Below are 13,808 nucleotides of genomic sequence, written 5' to 3'. Positions count from 1 at the left end.
TCAGAAAAGGTGCTCAGAAGCTGACCACCATTTATACTTAAATCTCACTGCCCAGCATTTAGACACAAGATCATTTTTAGCTAAAGTGAGGATAAAGCTTAGTCTTCCTGAAAGACAAAGAAAATGTCTTCCAGGGTTGACCAACCATCTCTGCCCTGCTTGGGGCTCACTCTCTGGGACCCACTCCATCTTCTCTTCAGAGAAAAACTGTAGGCAGACAAGAGGAGAGCCTTGTGCTCCGCAGAAGGATCAACCCTAAGGAGAGGCAACCACTGGTGTGGAACTAGAATTTGTTGCAGGTGAGAGCACCTTCCATCTGGGGAACCCCAGGAAGAGTCCTATTCCATGTGAGCCCCTACCTCCCAGACCCCACATTTATAAATCAGGACGGGATGTGCTAGGCAATTATTCTTGTTTTGAGGGGAAATATTTGAAGTTTCTTGTGGGTAAGTTAAATAAGTTCTATGAATAAATATATATTCTTTTTTAATATTTTTATTTATTTTTATTTTTACAGACTGCATTTTGATTCATTGTACACAAATAGGGTACAACTTTTCATTTCTATGGTGGTACATGATGTAGATTCACACCATTCATGTAATCAAACATGTACATAGGGTAATGTCTGTCGCAGTCCACTATCTTTCCCCCATCCCCTCCCGCCTCCTCATTTCCCTCTACACAATCTAAAGTTCTTTTCTCAGTTCCCCAACCTCCAAAACCTTTCTAAAATTCTCCTGGGTTTGCCCATTTGGTCTAAATGTAATCCATTCATTTTCCTTATATATGTTTTGGAAATATTTTGCTCTTATGGATTAATGAACTTTAAGAAATAAAAAGAACTATCAAGGCCTTATCTTTACTCTTAGTGTAAAGCATAGTGAAGCAAGCAAATATGTCCAAGACATCTGGACGCTATTAAATTCATATTGCTCTGGCAAGGTAAGGTGAAGAGGGGAGAACATGATTCATGTGCTCAAACAGATGAACCTGCAGAGAGACAGAGATATTGTGGTTTGAATTATATGATGGTTTGTTTATAGTGAGCAAACAAAGGGATTAATTACCTAATCTTCAATTCCTATATTTTTACTTAAACACAGATTACAGTCCCAGAAAACATAACCCACAAATGATGTAGACTAGAGAATGAAATGCATACTTCTACTCTAGGTTAGCACTGAGCCTTCTCTTGCTATGTTTTCCTCTGACACGCCTGCAAAATTGGCAATATAAAGAATAGCTCTAAATTAAGGAAACTTTGTAGAAAATTATCTTCACCTGGCCTCCATAATCGAAGATAAGAATGATGTCGTAAAGACAAAAGCGGTTGATGTAGGTACCTCAACTTATTCATACCTGGAAATATTCTTTGGTGTCATATGTTAATAAGTCTAATTAAAAAATAGTTTGTATCTGAAACCATCTTCTGTAATGTAGAATACAGATTTCAGTTGGTGAAACTAAACCAACATTACAACATAAACTGTATGCGTTTTTGCTGCTTTTAGTTTAAACAAAAATATCAAATATACAGGCATAGCTACAAAGTAGTTTTGACTAATTTTCAACCCCTCTTCCCTGGACAACTTATAGTTTTCTTTACTATTGTATTATGTATGTAGGTAAGTAGGAATATAGATGGATAGATAGATAGATAGATAGATAGATAGATAGATAGATAGATCTATTCACCATCATAATCTATAATTTTTTAAAAATGCTGTTTCATTCCAAAGACACAGTGAAAGTGAAACTCTTATTCCTTTTGGTAACTGAACACATACCCCATCCCTGCCCCAGCACATACCCCAGAGATATTCCTTGTCCTTCTCCAGAGACAGCTGTGCAAAGCTCTCAGGCCCAACTCTCAGGCCCAGCTCTTGCTGGCTCAAATCTCCACCCTCTGGAGCTTTTCTCCTAAGTGCTGAGTCTCTCCTCCTCCATGCATCTCTCCACTGAGTGATCTTGGTTTCTCTTTGATGATTTCACCTTATTATGAAAATTATAGAGAAGTGATGAAAAATGGCATGAGGGGACTTTAATTAACTGACTTTCTCCCACCAGGCACTAGACCTTGTGCAGGCTGTGCTGGAGCTAATGTCTAAATAACCAGGAAATGTCAGAGGAGAGACGTGGCATGCACTTTCCCAAGGGGAAGTGGAACAGGGAAAAGCCCAGGGGTGGGAACCAGAACTCTGTGTTCCGCTCTCCCCTTTTCTGCCACTGACACGCTGATAACTGGAGGTAAGCCCTGGATGATATTGTGCACAGCACATATTCACAAATTGCCTTCAAATTCATCACAATATTGGCTCATCTGTCTCAGCTTTAGTTTGTCCCATATACAGCCCTGTACCCCCACACCATCATTATCCCCATTTTCTTGCAGCTTGTTATCACTCCAGCAGAAGATAATAGTATTTTAACTCTCTCTCTCTCTTTCTCTCTCTCTGAGTTTTTCCAACTCCAGGAAACATTCACAACAGCTGCCTAGTCCACAGCTGCTCCCTCACCATGCTGTGCAATGTAACTAAGGATGCAGTCTGCATACTTTCATAAATAAATACCTTGCCATTACTGGGCATCTATCTAACTAAGAATGCAAAGTTGTATTTACATAGTTTCAATCCATGGAAATCTTTTGTTGGAGAAATAATTTGCTTTAATAAAAGTAACAACATTGATGGTTAGCCACGAGATGGTTAATCTTGGTTGTCGTCTTGACTGAATTGAGAGGCACCTAGAAAACAGGTAAGGTATCCCTCTGGGTGTGTCTGTGTTTCCGAACCATTGGCAGGTAGGTCAGTGAACTGAGTGGGGAAGACCTGTGCTGAAGGTGGGTGCAAGGGAAAGGGGAGAAGAGGTGAAGCTCATGTGCCATCAGATCTTCTTAACCAGGCATGGATTTTGCTGCTGCTGTCAAATATCAGATTCCAGATTCTTCAGCTTTTGAACATGACTTGCACCAGACACTCTCCAGAGGGCTTGAAGGCCTTTGATCTTGAACTGGGTCTGCATCATTGATCCCTCTGCTGTGAAGTTCCCAGCTTCTTAAACTGAGCAGCTTCTGGGTTCCTGGGTCTGCAACATACAGACAGCCATTGTGAGATTATCTCCCTCTACCTTATGATCACGTAAACTAATCTAAAAATCCCCTCTTATAAGTAGATTTATGTTCTATTCCCCTGGAGAACCTGATTCATACACTACAGTCTATGTAGCACCTACTATATGCTACCCACAGTAGTAATTAAAGGTATCTCCATTCATATTCCTTCAAATCCTAGTGAGGTGGGCATCGTCACCACATTTATAGGGAAGACCTTGAGCTTACCTGCATTGACCTAAGTCACAGATCTAGGAGTAGGACAGAATTTGAACCTGCTGTCCAAATTCTTCTATACTACACTGTGTAAGCATCAAATATCTCTCTGGTTTTATTTTCCACATGATGATACGGTCCTCCCTTTAACCTTGTCTGTGTGACTATCATCTCTTCTATTAACTGCCACTCTCATCGCCATAAGAGAAATCACTTTTTCACCTAAGGTGGGTTAAAGAGAACACTGACCCCATCTGAAATGGACATGAAGTGAGCCTTTCTCCCACTTCCTGCAGGGTACTCCAGAGACATCTCATGCCAGGGCCTGGTTCCTGTGGGTGGATCTTGAGATGAAGGGTCAGGTGGGGCTTGTAGACAGCAGTACCTTTATGAGGGTCAAAGTCTCCTTCTAGGCCTGTGAATAGAAAGGAGGAAGTTTATCCAGTGGCTCCGTGCTGGTTACACAGTGTCCTTTCCTCCTCCCATCTGAGTCACCAGGGAGTCCTGTCTGTTTTTCACATGTTTCACCTGAATCATTGTAACAATGACCTTGCTTGTGGAGGAGTGTCTTGTGAAAAGAGTGTGTGCCTCAGATAACAACCACCTCGGGTTCAAAATCTACTTCTGTAGAGAGAATATGACACCCACCTTTCCCGGTCAAAATAAAATAAAATAAATCAAAATAAGAAGGGTAAGTGCCCCACAAGTGGCAGATGTATAATAAATGTTCGTGCCTTTGACTTACTCTCTGTTCCAAGAAGCCAAACATTGGGAACTCATGTAGAATTCAGGAATAGGCCAATGGACACCTAATTCTGTGATAGCCAGCCTCCAAAATAGTCCCAGTGATTCCTCTCTCCCAATATCCCCACACTTGTATGGTACCCTCCCACTGGATTGGGGTTGGTACTTGTATCCAACAGAATACAGGAATGAGAGTATGTCATTCTAGAGGCCAGATTATAATTATAAAGGTTGTCACAACCTCTGTCTTGCTTTCCCTTGTTTCACTCACTCTAACGGAGACAATTCCCCATGTCTTGTGGATACTTGGGTGGCCTAATGGCCCATCCAACAACCTGACTGCAACTTTGTGAGAGACTCTAAGACGGAACAACTTGTTTAAGCTGCTGCCAGATTCCTGAGTGAAAGACAAATGTCCTAGACATTTTATGGCCACTGTTTAGGCAGCAATAGATTAATTCACATACACTCTCCATTCCTATTCACCACTACTTACCTCCCCCTGCAGAGATGTCCACCATATAGCTGAAATCTATCTTTCAATCACAAGTAAACTAACTTTACTTGTGATTGAAAACAAATTATAAATTACTTGAGCATTGGGATGTAGCTCAGTGGTAGAGCATGTGCACCAGGTCCTAGGTTCATTCCTTGGCAACACACACACACACACACACACAAACAAATTTTTACATTTCTACATTTTTTTAATTATCAAATGATACACCCCACAAAGTCAAACAATCTAACTTTTCTTAATGGGAATTATCAGTATTGTAACTGGGAACCAAATTTAAAATATATTTGATTTGTTTCTCTAGAGGGTCTGTTTTAATGGGATACACTGAAAGAATTTGAAGATCTGTGACTTTTTGAAAGTCAAATACTCTTAGGTACTATAAAGCACACTGAATGAAAGAAAATCATAAATCACACTATAAAGATGTTTTTATCATCCAGAAACTTTCTCTCACAATAGATTGACACACTGTAGGTGATCTTGTTCACACATTCCACTACCTTCTCTTGACAATCTGCCATGTGCCAGGAACGTGTTAGGAATAGAAAAAATATTTGCTCCATAAATTCAGAATATTGATGGTCTAGAAGGAAAACATTCAAATCACTGAATTTGTATTTTATTTTTTACTTTATTTAGCGTACTCTCTCTCTCTCTCTCTCTCTCTCTCTATATATATATATATATATATATGTATACATATAGAATTTTAATCAGAAATTTTAATTTATAATTATTGACTATATAGAGATACTCAAAAGCAGATGATGAAAATGAAGCAAGTTCCAAGGAATTTAAAGTCAGATATTTTGTTATAAATTAGAAGGAAAGGATGAGCAACACTGGTTATCCAATTTGTATGGCCCAGTGCTAGATAAAAATGTAGGTTCCTTGTTCAAAAATTCTTAAGAATATGAACATGAGAGCAGACATTAAATTCAGCATAGTCACTGAGTAAAGAGTCTATGACAGCTTCCCATTAAGCTGGCCCTGGTGACAGGATGTGCTTTGTAGCTTCTAGAAGAGCTCTCTGTGGAGTTAGATGGTAGAAGCAAAAGAGAGACCAAGCCAGGAGGCATCAGGGTACATGTGATGGAAGGACACTGAAAATCTCCTGTTTACTTAACAGGAATTACTATTTCCACTGTACTTTATATTTTACAGAGTACCTCTGCCAGATCCAGTATCTCACTTAATTGAAGAGACAATTGTGTGAGGTATTAAGGTGATCCCCCTCACCTTAATGTACAAGTTTGTACAGAAGGCAAACTTAGGCCCACAGTGGTGAAGGGCCTCATTGAAGGCCACTCAGCCAGTACAGGATGAAAAATGCAAACCAAGATCAATACACCCTGCGGCTAAGAGTTGTGGGTTGCAAAGAGACACAGAACTTTACATCTGCAATCTAGAATTTACTAATGTAGGTGGGAAGTGACAGGTGGGACATCAACACTCTGTTTTAATTGGTTGTTTTCATGCCTGTGGGTCTGACATAATTTTAGAGCTATACCAGACTAAGTTCCAGATCCCTAATCCCTACTCGCCTTCTCCTGTTTGTCTCCTCATCCTCCATAACAGCTTGAGATCTCATTTCTCTACCAGTTTCTAGACTAGACAATAAAACCCCCATCAACCTAGAAATCTCCCCTCAGGCTTGCCATCTTATAAGACCCAGGAATCTGAATTTCCTACACCTGACTGTTGCACAACCACCTTTTGAAATATAAAGCACACAGCTCTATCTTTAATAGCAACCTAAAATCCTCTTGAAAATTGTAGATGTCATCTTAACTAATCTCTCTTCTTTCCATAGATGACAGCTAGTATGGAATTTGCCAGCATAAATCTGCACTTGAACAAAACAAGTTTAACAATCATTCTTAAGCTCATTTCATTTTCTCCACTCTTATACTTAAAATCATGAAAATTTATGTTTTTATGACAAATTTTAATTATGAAAGATCAAGAATCAAATTATTAAAACAAAAACCACATTGCTCTTTAATAGTACTATCCAAAATGGCATTACTAATGAAATATTAGCTTTTAATTGGGTAAATATATAAACTTGATTTAAGTACCTCCTCAACTCTAATTAATAATTTTCCCCTTTATTTCATAATGTTTCCCAGTACAGGAAGTCCAATGTCAAGTACGACATATTTCCCTTAAATTCCAGTTTTATTTCCGACTTGCTGTAAGGCACTGTTGCAAGTTCCTAAATTCTCTATATTTCAGTTTTTTTTTTTTTTTTCCTGGCTATAAATCACTAGTTCATAGTGCTTGCCTGGCTTACAAGGATCTTTGAGAAATCCAGGTTCTAGTAGTGCAAGTCATTTTAAAAGTACCAAATATCATTATATTTATGAGTACAACCTTCTTGACAGTTTCATCATGCTATACTATAGGAAATATATATTTCAAAATAATAACAACAGAAATTATACAGGTTTGGGAATGGGTATTCTGAGATCCAGCAAGAGTTAGAATACCTTTAAAAGGATATTAGCCAGAGCTGGGGGTGGTGGCACATACTTCTAATCCCAGCTACTCAGGAAGCCGAGGCAGAAGGATGTCTAGGGAGAAGATCAAGTCTAGCCTGGGTGATTTAGCAAGAACCTCTATCAAAATGAAAAAAAAAAACAATTGTACTGGAGGTTGAACCCAGAGGCACTTCACCACTGAGTTACATCTCCAGCCCTTTTCATTTATTATTTTGAGATATAGTCTTGCTGAGTTGCTGAGATTCTCACTTAGTTGGCCAGGCTCAAAAAAGGTTGGGGTTGGGGTTGGGGTTGGGGTTGGTTTTTCTAGCATGCACGAGGCCCTGGATTCAATCCCCAGGGTTGGAAAAAATACAAACACACACACACACACACACACACACACACACACACACACACACATATGGTAGCTGGTGTGGGGTGTATGCCTGTAGTTCTAGCTACCCAGGAGGCTGACAGGGAGAATCACTTGAACCCAGGAGTTCTAGGCCAGCCTAGGCAGCATAGTGAGATCCTGTGCTAAGAAAAAAAAAAAAAGAACTGAGCCACAAGTGCCAAGATAAAATTCAAATCCAGAGTCTATTCATATCTCATGATAAACATAGGAGAGGAGACTCTCAAGAATGATGAACGCTATCAACTGCTAAACTAACATTACACGTGAACATATAAATGCAGAATATAAAATGGTATGTATTAGAAACAAATAATATTTGTAACATATAATAATATCTGTTATCATCACCTTTGTTTTTATTTTATCCTATTTCTAATGTCTATTCCTCAGGGCAATAGGATAGAGTAAGAAATATCAAAAGTGAAAAAAAATGGGAGAGTACCAGGAAAGAATGGAGAATCAGGGCAAGAATCTGAAAGGGTATCTGAAGGGATAAGGATGAGAACATAAAGAAGAGAGAGAGAGTGGGGACTCACTTGACAGACTTCCTGAAGGAACACTTGCATTCTGTTTGGGGCACTTCTCGGTCCTGCATGATGATTTCTGCTCCTTGCCTTGACCAAATCCCTCAAGTGGTGTTTCCTTGCCTTAAATATGGAAGTTAGTTCCATCCCTTGCATAAGACGCTCTTCTACTTTTCTAGTGAGTGCTAATCCCCCAACACCCAACCCCAGCCCTCACACAAGGTTATGGGTTTGATTCGTTTTTTTCCTAAGTTCTCCTCCTCCCTGCCAAATTTTCCCTGGCTGGTCCCCAAGTAGTTGTTTCCTCCCAGCTCATCCTGTATGGTATCCCTCCCTATTTCCCTTCATTTGTTTTTCTTGTAGTTCTCCTACACTCTCTCTTGTTTATCTTCTGAGCCATCATATCCTCTATTAGCTGAGGTTATCTCTGGGTGTTGACTCCCATCCAGAAGCATTCATTTTCTTTTGACCCTACTTTAAAAAGGAATTTCAGTTAATTATTTATGCATTTTATTCTCCCAGAGGGATGATCACTCAGATTTTCTAAAGTCCCTGCTGTCCTACACTATTACACAATTTCATCCGCTGGAAGACAGCTGGCAGGAGACATGACAACCCAGCCCTCTCTTTAATCTAAGGATAAAGATGACCAGCCTGCCTCCATGCTCTACCATCCCTGACTGTTTTTGAAAACTCCTTCTTTGATGGCATGGCATTATCGGTTGTAAATTCAAGCAGGAGACAGAAAAAAAGTAACATTGAACTCTATTCCTTTTCAGGACATTTTAAAAAAAAGGTAAAAAAGTAAAAAAAGTATTATCAAATTAAGTTCAACTTTAATCATATGATAGTGTTAACCTAATGGCTTTCGGTTTCATTTTATGCAAATGACTGCTTATATAAATCTATGTTCATATGTAAGCTACTGGAGTGGACATGGAAGCACTCGTGGAAGAAATTGTGTGAAGGCAGAGTGACATTTGTCTTCGGTACCCTTTCTTTAGAGATTATGACTTGGTAGCTTTGGGGACTATGTGGCCTTATGGGAATACTGTCTTGATTTTTCAAAGAGACACACACTATTTTAAAGGTATTAAAGGAATTTCTATATAACCTCTTTTTAAATGAGCCAAGTCAGCCAGAGGCTGCCTTTTGTTCCAAAGGTTTAAAGTACTTGAGAAGTACTTTATATATATATATATATATATATATATATATATATTTTTTTTTTTTTTTTTTTTTTTTTTTTTTTGAGCTGAAGAATAAATGCCAGTCAGGGAAAGTGAGACCTAGAGAAGTTACTCGTTACACATGAAGGACTGGTGGTGAAGGCAGGATCAGACGGTGAGCTACTGGCTTCTTTTGCTACCCCCTGCCTTTGTGCTCAAGGCTCAGTACACCAATGACAAATATAGACTTTTCCACAGAAGGCAAGGCACTGGAGAGTCCTAATGTTCCCGCTTATAATAGCTTTCTTTTTCCTTATAACATTACAAAATTACAATTCAAAATGTACTATCTTCCACTGTATCACACCACCAAGCATGGACCCCAAGAGCTTCTCTGGTCTGTCTTTTTATTTTTTATAAATTATAAGCATGTGTAATTGAGAACTCGGAATTTCTAATCAACAACATTCCTTTCACATAAATTGCTTAAAATTTCAGAAACATGTCACTTGCCCTCTTACATGGATTTCTAAGTTCATGACGCGAAGACAACAAGAGTGTCTTTTCACTTTAAAAATAAAAAGACAATTTAGAAACAGGCAATTCTGATAGATTTTTCCAGGTGCTTGTGACACCCTTGAACACAATATGGAAACCCCTTGTGATTTCCAGAGCACTTCAAAGATTACAACGTGATCACATCCTAATGATGGAATGAAACTCGGTATGGGCAACCAACTCTTCCTGCACTTGTCCTACATGTATTCACGTGCAGACAGACATGTGATTTGAATCATTCTTCTCCTCTTTCCCTGCTCCTAATTCCTTTCTTATACTCCTCTTAGTCCTCCACCTTTTTTCACCCTAGGAAATATTAGATGATCACTTTATCCCATCACTTTCCTTTAGACCACAGTTGGCAACATCCTTCTCAGACATCACCTTCATATTTGTTGCCTTATAAGGTGACTTTTCACTATCACTCAAATTATTTCTCATTTTGTCTCTCACTGTGCACCAAATTACCATGCGCTCAGCAGCTTCTAACAACATCTGTTTATTAATTTGCAGTTCTCTAGGCCTGAAGTCCAGCTCAGTGTCACTCAGTTCTCTCTTCCAAGGATCACAAAGAGGAACTCAAGCTGTGAGCCAAGTTGAGTCCTCATCTGCCGGCTCGAGTAGACATCACTCTAGGCCCACTGAGGTCACTGGCAGAATTCAGTCTCTTGTGGTTATAGGACTAAGGGCCTGGCTTCCTTGATGGCTGCTGGCCAGGAGGCCTTTCTCTTTAAGGTTGTTTGAATTCTTTCTCAAGTGGCTGCCTGCATCTTCAAATCAAATCCCCTTCACTCTTCACATCTCTCTGACTTCTGTCTCCATCTGGAAAAGCCCTGTTTGAAAGATTTCCTGTGATTAAATCAGGCCCACCCAGGTTAGCTTCTCCCATCTTCAGGCCAACTCTGCCATCAAACTTGATACAATCACACGGCTGTATTCACAAGCGAGACATCTTTATGGGTGCATTTTAGGAGTTTTTCACACTGCCACCCAGTTTTTTGGCCACATCTCAGGAGGAAATATCTTAATTTGTGGATTTGAACTTGGGCAGAGGTCAAAGTAGAAGAGGAAAGAAAGCAGATGAAGTATAAGGGTATTTGGGTGTTATAATCATGCTCCTTGCCTCCCTTAGCTGGACTACAGTCCTTCACTGCCTGTTCAAAGACTACTTTCCATTTCATCAAATTTGTATTTCTCTTTCCTGCACATTATACCCCACCTTTCAGAGCACTTCTTGGAAATTGCATTTTGCAGAGGCTTCTTGATTTTTCTTCATATGCTCCTCCCATGTGTCTTCACAGAAAAGGCACAAGCAGATCTCTTGCCTTTGGGTTTCTTACAATTCATGATGTACTACCTCTTTTGGGTTAGCATACAAACTGAGCTTTCTGTTGTTCTAGGTAATATGGTATATAATAATTTTTCAGCCTTGAGCTGGCCATTTCCACAAGATCCTCCTTCCTAAGACACAAAAAGCAGTAACCATCAAGGGGGGAAGTATTGATCAATGGAATGAAATTAAAGTTAAGAACTTCAGTAAAAAGGTAAGTCAGAGACTGGGAAAAGGGAGTTTCAATACATATTCTGACAGAGGGCTCTTACATGGAACATAGAAAACACTCCTTTGAATCAATTAGAAAAAGGAAGAGAATTCAATAGAAAAAAAAAAAGCACATATCATAATAGACACTCAACAAGAGAATATCCCCAAACAGAAAATAAACATATAAAAAGGCACCTACCTTCATTAGTCATTGGGGAAATGAATGTTAAAATCATAATGCAAAAAATACAACATATCATTCCAAATGGCTGATATAGAGAAACAGATATTGTAGGGCAACCAGAATTCTCATACTTTGCTGACCAGAATGAAAATTATTACAACTGCTTTGGGATGCTGTTTGACTGTTTTATGTCCAAGAAAACTGGACATACCCATACTTGATACTCAGTAATTCCACTCCTAAGTATATGCTCAACAGAAATGTATGAACCTATTTAACAAATGGCATTTACATGAATGTTAACTGCAGTTAACATTATATTAACTTATATATAATTTATTTCCAAACTGGAAAAAAATCCAACTATCCATCAACAGTGAAATGGATAAAAGAAATCATGATACAGTGGAATAATATAAAGGAACGAGCATTAAACAAATTGCAGCTATACACAAAAAATGAATGAATCTCACAATAATTTTGAGTAAAAAGAGTCAGTCACAAAAGAACATGTCATGACCCCCTCTTTTATAAAGTTTAAAAACAGACAAAAGTCATCTTTGATTTTTGAAATCAGAAGAGTACTTACCCACGGGGGTTAAGAAGGAGACACAAGGAGGCATCTGGGGTGCTGGTGAGGTTCTGATTACTGATCCAGATACTAATCATGTGTATGTGTTCATTTTGAGAAAGCAAATGGAGCAGAACACTTAATTATTTATACCCTTTATACATGCATTTCATAATTCAGCAGAAAATCTCACGTTATGCAAAATAATTTATATATCCAATATCTTTCCTACCCATGAGTGTGGAACCACATCAGTTTATTCATTACAATATTAGCAGCCCCTGGACAGAGTCTAACTCATAATGTTGCTTGTTGAATGGCTGATTAATGAATTCTTAAGAGTGTTTCCTTAGTACAGCTCATCCTTTTCTTCTTCACTGGACTAGCATTCCCCCATGTTTTACCCAATATCTTTAGATATTACCAGGCAATTGTTTCAGGTATATGAGCTTGTGGAATGGGTAATGGACAGCAAAATGCAGTGAGGGAGCTGGAATTTAAGCTTCCCGAGGGCAAAACCGTTTTTATGGCTTGTTCACTGTGCAAGCAGGCACTATTCTGATAATTTTACATGTCCTATAGAAGACCTTTTAAATCTTCATAACAAGCAGTGATTTTCTTACCTATGCACATAGTAGGCATTTGAAAAATATTTGAGAAAGTATTATAAAAGATACCTCTCATTCCTTTCCTCCCAGCTTCCCCACATAGTCATAACTGCAGACTAATGGTCTCTCAGTGGGGGTGGAATGGGGAACTGGAAGAGGGAAGGCAGAAGAGTTTTGAGAGGGTGGCAGATACAGATGTTTAGCATCATTCCCAAATGAGATTATATGTGCAGCAACATTCACTCATAGGACTGGAAGGAGTCATCCTGACAGAACCTTTAGCTTGGGTCCCACTGCCTACAGTGCTCCCTACTCATGTTGCTTACGTATGTCATGTTTATTTTGAAAAGCAAAATAAGTACTTCATACTTACTCAAATGCATGTGCTAAAAGTACTAATTTCTTAGCTATAAATATAAAAAATACAACATGACATTCATAACCCTATTTTGGTATTTCTTCACTTTTGAACATAGCAGGAATTTTTTTTTCAAATGGAAGTGGCTCAAGGCACTTTGACTTTGGAGAGATGCTGACAAATGGGCAATTGAGTTCAGTGTGTGCAGCAGGATTTCATCTCATGCCAACCTGAGTGTAACCACTGCTAAGAGAGAAGGAAAAATGGTCATAGCTCATGGGCTGATTTGAATCACTGAAGCCCATAAAAAAACCTGAGGCTTCTTTTATTTTTAACTCTTTACCCTGCAAGAGTTGTGCCCAGGATGGCTTTTAAAGAGTAACAGAAATGCTTGAATTTGCTTTTCATTTCCGACCCTATCTCAGGGCTCCAGTGCAGATTCTCAGGAGGTTTTGATGACAATAGCAACACCTTCTACTTAGACGGGATTTACAATTCATTTCAGTCCCCTTCAGTCCTCTGAAGAGCCCTGTCAACAGTAACTACTCCTGTTTGAGAGTTCCACTAACAACCCTCCTCACCTCCCAAAAAAGTAGAGTGACCTGTCCCAGGTTACAGAACTACAAATGGCCAAGAATGGATCCCATTTCCTGTGGTGGGGAAAAGAAGCACATCAGGGTCCGCAGGCTGAGAACCGGTCCATTGCCTCAAAATTGCTGCGTTTATTGATGCTTCTGCCTTTAATTATGGGGGAAAATGTTTAAAAATTAATTTCAGTTTGGCATTTTTTCCATTTTTCA

The 13,808-nt window shown here is 39.0% G+C and overlaps 1 protein-coding gene across 4 annotated transcripts in view; it reads right to left on the bottom strand.

Moving 5' to 3' along the window:
• Positions 1–652: 652 nt before the first annotated feature.
• Dyrk2 (dual specificity tyrosine phosphorylation regulated kinase 2) overlaps positions 653–13,808 on the bottom strand; it is a 56,641-nt gene continuing 43,485 nt past the window's right edge. For 2 of the 4 annotated variants that reach the window (XR_007108291.1, XR_007108292.1), the window contains exons 4-6: positions 3,578–3,743; positions 1,814–3,087; positions 653–993 (exon numbers count right to left, since the gene is read on the bottom strand). The gene's annotated coding sequence lies outside the window, so the exon portion shown is untranslated. The remainder of the gene's footprint in view (positions 994–1,813; positions 3,088–3,577; positions 3,744–13,808) is intronic. The other 2 variants (XR_007108290.1, XR_007108289.1) reach the window with 2 other exon arrangements.

Source organism: Sciurus carolinensis, chromosome 4, assembly GCF_902686445.1.
Source record: "Sciurus carolinensis chromosome 4, mSciCar1.2, whole genome shotgun sequence".
Taxonomy (NCBI): domain Eukaryota; kingdom Metazoa; phylum Chordata; class Mammalia; order Rodentia; family Sciuridae; genus Sciurus; species Sciurus carolinensis.
The sequence above is the reverse complement of the archived record's forward strand: the minus strand, read 5'-3'. Positions and strand labels throughout refer to the sequence as shown.